We start from the raw sequence: 6,822 nt of genomic DNA, 5'->3' as shown, positions 1-6,822 counted from the left end.
TATAATTATAAATAAAAATGTGAAAATGGAAAATGTTGGTCCTGTAAAATTATATGATAAATTGATCGCTTCGGTGATTGTTTTTGTACTTGTGCTCTTATAATTTGGACGGTTCCGTGACAGCTGGCATCGGAGCAAGGTTCAACAGTAAACATGTCACATGTGTATTTGAAACAAAGCTTTTCTTTATAAAATCAGTTTTGGCAACTTATAGCTATATATAGGTGTGTTCAAATCTAAACTTTTAATCTATGTATGCCAGTGGTCATTTCTCTATGCCCAACTAAGGACCTTTAGGTGGCTTAGTTAAGTACTAACTATGGGAGGATTTACTTACTGCAATTTTTATTTCGTCGTCCATACGGCGTGCTATTGTATGGATGCCATTCACTTAAGTGGTAATGTATGGATCAATTTCCATCTACACCCAGGCCAAGGTATGTATGTATGATGACCGCACTATGCTACCCTATGGTCAAATGGTAGAGGTAGCCCTCATATATGAATTAGCCATATATGTTGATAGATTCAAATTTTGCAACGTCGCACCTACGCTCAGGTAAGTGTGAGTTGTGAGAGCATGATCGTTCAACCGTCGGTCTAGGGGAGTGCTAGTTTTGGTTACTGGAATATTTACATGTTATACACATGTATATATGAAGGTACTTAATTGTGGGTTAGTGGTACGGCCGTATATACATGTCTTTATGTATGTATAGGCGTATTTCGTTTTGGGTAGTTTGATGCTGAAATATATATATTGGGATATATATATGGGAGCATTTAGCTTTCAACCTAGAGTCTAGTATTTCATTTCATGCACTTATATCATTGTTGGGTTGGGCTGAAATGAAATTTTCTGCAGGTACAACAACCACGAATGCGTAGATTGTTTGTAGCTAACGACTAGCTTTATGTCGAGAGTGTGCGTATTATGCCACCGATATAGAACGTGATTACCACCTTAGGCTGGTGATTTTGTGAGGACGAATAGGACGAAGCATGCGTCGTCATGATTGATTGCCCTATGCATAACTTTGCTCTTGTCACCCTTGTTCTAACAATAAGTAACTTGTGAATTAATATGATGTAACTTTGCTTGTGTAAAGTTAGATAAAATGCCTTGCTCTACGTTGCTTGAGTAGCTATGCTTGATGTTAGGTTCTTCCTTCTTAGTTACCTACACAGTAGTTCTTTTTATGTGTGGTTGCCTTGCTTTCTAGGTGTGGTTGCAGCACAAGTTTTCTAACCTCTTGTCCACAGTGTGTCCATGAGTTGTCATCAAGCCTTATCATTGTGCTTATCTCATAAGTTGCCTCAAGTACACCTTCTTGCTTAGAACACATGAGCTTATGCGTGTGTACCTAACCAAACCTCGTTGAGTTCTCTTGAATATCAACTTACGCCCATGATATGTCCTGGTTTGAGTTTTGCCCAAATTCTGCTACCTATCTAAAAAAAATCATCCTGTTCCTAAAGACATGATCATATCTACCTACTTTGTGGTACAATGTCATATCATGATCCTTGTCCTAAGAACCAGATGTTGGGTTGCATAATGGTTATCTGTCAAATCATGAATCTCATATCATGATGCCAATCATTCTTAATCATGCAACGTAGTACATTGGTTATGCATCAATGTCATTATTCCCTAAAGCCTTGAACCACATGCACACGTGCATGTAGAAGGAGGTATGCTCACAGTTAGTGGGGTACACCATATTCATGTTGTATCCTAACTGCAATTATCTTAGGGAGTATCTTTCTAAAGATCATTCATTAGCTCTTGTGCTTGATACCAATTTAACTGGGTTACCATTTCATCTATCTGTTGACTGTTCTTAAGTATCAATTTTAATTATCAAATAAACAAGAGAAAGGACCAATATGCAACCATCACCTAGAATTAGGGTTTGATCTGACAGAATTCCACGAGCTTTGTTGTTTATCTGTTTCTGCAGGGGGTTATCAGGAAATAAGGAAGAAAGGCCCACATGTCGGGATTACATAGAGATATCAACGCACCGCGTAATTTTACATCATCTAGAAGACTCCAGAAGCCACGAGACCGAAGCGGAGGCAAAACTGGGCTAGGCCCAGGGCGCCCGCCCTGGTAGCCTGGGCGCCCGCCCCCCTGCTGGAGCCAAATCAGGACTCTTTCGTTCGGGATATTCCACCGACCTATTGGATCAAGAAAAACATAGTACCACCTCGCCTATCGACCCAAAAACGCATAGAATGGGAGGACTATATAAGCAAGGCCCCCTGCCCCTGGAGAAGACATGAAGAAATTATCATAGAGATTGAGGGGTGCCCTCGAAGGAAAACCTCTTCTCTAATTAATATTTCTTTTTAGGCTTAGCAATCAATGTAAGGTAGAAATAGATCTTCTAGTTTCTACTAGATTGAGAGAGATAGAGTGGAGGTGTAGAGTGGAGGAAGCCCGGCCTGTCGGTGTCTACTCCAAGCTTGTACCTGCGGGATCTAGTTCTCCTAACCCGAAGCTTGCTCCTAGGATTCTTCACTAATTCGACTTCTAAATTCTAGTAAGTTCTTGTTTTATTGTTCTTATGGTTTATGAGTTTACTTTAATCTCTTTGCGTAGAGTTTAGAGTAATCATTGCTGGCGTAAACGTGGTGTTTAGGCTGGGGTACTCATAGATATTCTCTGACTAGCTGGACCGTGGTAGTAGTGAGGAACGTGACAATTCTGAGCTACCTTTGTAGATCACATCTCGTTAGCAGGAAGGATAGGGTTTATAGGTGCGGGTTGAACATCCTTTGTGGTGTCTAGATTCCGTTAGCCTCCCCATTAGAACAGTAGATCATCCTTACCAAGGTTAGAAGGAGACTACGGTTGCAGTCTTCTCTATTTATCACTCACATCGAAAGACATTCTTTGTGCCTAAAGGTTAGTAGTAATAGACCGGTTAGTCAGATGCACTCTTTCTCCTAGTGGTAAAAAAATAAATACGATACCCTAGATAATTTCGCGGGTGAAGTGCTCACCGATATCCGTGCGCTTGCGGATCAATTCCTTATTGCGTTCCCAAATATCAACAAGCATTTCTGGCGCCGTTGCCGGGGAGAAAGACGGTTGCTGAGATAACCTGTGTCTTGCTATTAGCTTGTATCTATACCTTTATCTATTCTTATATTTATTATTATTTATTTTCTTTACTCTTACCTTATGAAAAACCAAAATTCTAAATCGATCCATGAGTCTGCAATCCCTTTAGCAACGGACCTTTTACCATGGGAATCATCACAGCCTATCCAAACATCCCAGTATAAGTTAAGTTCTAGGTTGATTGCCATGATTCAAAACCTATCTTTTTTGGGAAAGGAAGACGAAAACCCTTACCTTCATATTAGAGATTTTGAGCAAACATGTGATTGTCTTCGCATTGAAGGCATTTCTGATAAGACTTTACGTTGGAAGCTTTTTCCTTTTCCCTTAAGGGGAGAAGCTAGACAATGGTACAGTCAGAAGGTAAGTCAACAACAAGGTGAATGGGGAGTTTTACGAGCCAACTTTTGTCTAGATTTCTATTCCCTTGACCGTATAGCCGACCTTAGACTCGAAGTCCTATCTTTTAAACAAAAAGATAATGAAACTTTGGGAAAATCCTGGAAACGTTTTTCTGATCTTTTAGAATCTGGTCCAAACCTTAATCTAGAAGGCCCTGTTCTTTTATTTCACTTTTTTCGAGGTCTTCATAAAAATCACAAACAAATGCTGCACGCAATGTCTAGAGGTTCTTTCTTTCGCATCCCTGCTGATGAAGCTAGAGTGATCCTAGATAGAATCCTAGAAGCTGAGATTGATAATACCCTTCATGATGAAACCTACGAAGCCGAAGTAGACACTCTGCCAAATTCTTCATTTACTTTAGCTATCCCAAGTTCTGAGCCACAAGAGGAAGAAATTCCACCACCGGACTTCATGCTGGATATAGAATCCGATCTTTTTGCCAATTTTGGAAATATTTCAAACTACCATTCTATTGACAAACCCCAAAACGGCCAGTTTAGCATTTATTTACCAAGTGAATATCAATTAAGAGAGCTTATCTCAGTCATGAGTAGCGAATGGTTGGAGGAATCAGAGCTTTCCTCTGATGTGATCCGATTGGACACACCCTCTATAACTATACAGTGTGCTTATAATTCTGATCGATTTAATGCTCTTTATAATCCTGTTGTGGGGATCAACATTATGTCTGAATCCTTTGCACTTAAACTATTTAAAAATCTTATCTTAACCCCCACAACAAAGGTCATAAAGGAATCTTCGGGACGATTAGTCCCCAGTCTTGGAATTATTAATATCCTACCTCTTACGGTAGAAGGCTCCATGGTTCATTTGAACTTCTATATCTTTGATACGTGGGACTTCGACCTGTTGATAGGACAACCCTTTAGAATACTCCTTTATGAAGGTCATACTGGAAAGCTACACATTTCTTTTGGAAAAACTTTTAAATTCCCAATAATAATTTCACACTCCTTAAACAATAAGGCCGAGTCATATCTTTTGCTTGATCCTATGGAGTTAGTAAAGGCTGCATCTCTAGAGCTTTTAGATGAACCAGACTTAGAAGACGAAACTCCTTTCTTCACAGAAGAAGAAGACGAACCTTACGAGCCTGAACCCTTAGATGAGTTTGCAGAAACACCTAGACCTCCCATAGAGCTTAAAACTTTACCACCCGGTCTTACATACGCTTTCCTAAACAATAATCCAGAGTTCCCTGTAATCATTAGTGATAAACTCACTCAGGATCAAACTCTGCGATTAATGACCATTCTTGAGAAACATCACTCAGTTTTTGGCTACTCACTCCAAGATCTTATAGGAATCAGTCCTATGATTTGTACCCATCGTATTCCAACAGATCCTTCTGTTACACCCTCTCGAGAACCCCAACGTAGACTTAACAACACTATGAGAGAGGTAGTTAAAAAGGAAGTTATAAAGTTTTTGCATGCAGGGATTATATATCCTGTGCCGCATAGTGAGTGGATGAGCCCAGTCCAAGTTGTGCCCAAAAAGGGAGGCATGACAGTTATTATGAATGAAAAGAACGAGCTAATTCCGCAACGCACCGTCACAGGATGGCGGATGTGCATAGACTATAGAAAATTAAACAAAGCCACGAGAAAGGATCACTTTCCTTTACCTTTTATAGATGAGATGCTAGAGCGGTTAGCAAACCATTCGTTCTTCTGTTTCTTAGATGGATATTCATGGTATCATCAAATCCCGATCCATCCTGATGATCAAAGCAAAACCACTTTGACATGCCCTTATTGTGGGGGTATAAACCCCTATACCCTCATGGGCCTATATGGGCCGCACCATCAGAGGTGGCTCGGCCCACAAGATGAAGACGTGCGGCGCACGACTGGTCGGCGTGCACCGCAAGGCTACAAGATTTTGTACCAAATAGGATACTTTGCTTGTAACTCTGTCCCTTCAGGATATATAAGGAGGGGTAGGGGTCCCCTAGAGGACAAGTCATACATCATATTCTCTCAGCACAAATCAATACAACCAGACGCAGGACGTAGGTATTACGCCAACTCGGCGGCCGAACCTGGATAAAAAGCTTGTCCGTGTCTTGCGTCACCATCGAGTTCGTAGTTTGCGCACCGTCTACCGATAAACTACTACCGTGGGTATACCCCAAGGTAGACTGCCGACTAGCTTTCGTCGACACTTATGGAACTTATGCTTACCGTAGAATGTCTTTTGGCTTATGTAATGCACCAGCTTCTTTTCAAAGATGCATGATGTCTATATTTTCTGATATGATTGAAGAGATTATGGAAGTTTTCATGGATGATTTCTCTATTTATGGAAAAACTTTTGATAGTTGTCTTGAAAACTTAGACAAGGTTTTGCAAAGATGTGAAGAAAAGCACTTAATCCTTAATTGGGAAAAATGTCATTTTATGGTTAGAGAAGGAATAGTGCTAGGACACTTAGTGTCTGAAAGAGGTATTGAGGTAGACAAAGCTAAAATTGAAGTAATTGAACAACTACCTCCACCTGTGAATATAAAAGGAATTCGAAGCTTTCTTGGCCATGCTGGTTTTTATCGTAGATTCATAAAAGATTTTTCATTTATTGCTAGACCACTTACTCTTTTGCTAGCCAAGGATGCTCCTTTCGAATTTGATGATGCATGTCTAACATCTTTCAATTTATTAAAGAAAGCACTCATCTCTGCACTAATCATTCAACCCCCTGATTGGTCGTTGCCTTTTGAAATTATGTGTGATGCTAGTGATTATGCTGTGGGGGCAGTATTGGGACAAACTAAAGATAAGAAGCATCATGGAATTGCTTATGCTAGTAAAACTTTGACAGGAGCTCAACTTAATTATGCAACTACTGAAAAAGAGCTTCTGGCTGTTGTCTTTGCCATTGATAAATTTAGATCTTATTTAGTTGGAGCTAAAATAATTGTTTACACTGATCATGCTGCATTAAAATATTTGCTCACTAAAAAAGATGCTAAACCTCGCCTGATTAGATGGATCTTATTACTCCAAGAATTTGACTTAGAAATAAAAGATAAAAAAGGAGTAGAAAATTCTGTTGCTGATCACTTGTCTAGAATGTATTTCAAGAATCCACAGGAAACCCCCATCAATGATTCACTCCGGGACGACATGCTCTACGGGATTAACAGGTCTGACCCCTGGTATGCAGATATTGTTAATTTTATGGTTTCAGGGTATGTACCAGCAGGAGCAAACAAGAAGAAGCTTATTCAAGAAAGTCGTTCACATATATGGGACGAGTCATAC

Source organism: Sorghum bicolor, chromosome 5, assembly GCF_000003195.3.
Source record: "Sorghum bicolor cultivar BTx623 chromosome 5, Sorghum_bicolor_NCBIv3, whole genome shotgun sequence".
Taxonomy (NCBI): domain Eukaryota; kingdom Viridiplantae; phylum Streptophyta; class Magnoliopsida; order Poales; family Poaceae; genus Sorghum; species Sorghum bicolor.
The sequence above is the reverse complement of the archived record's forward strand: the minus strand, read 5'-3'. Positions refer to the sequence as shown.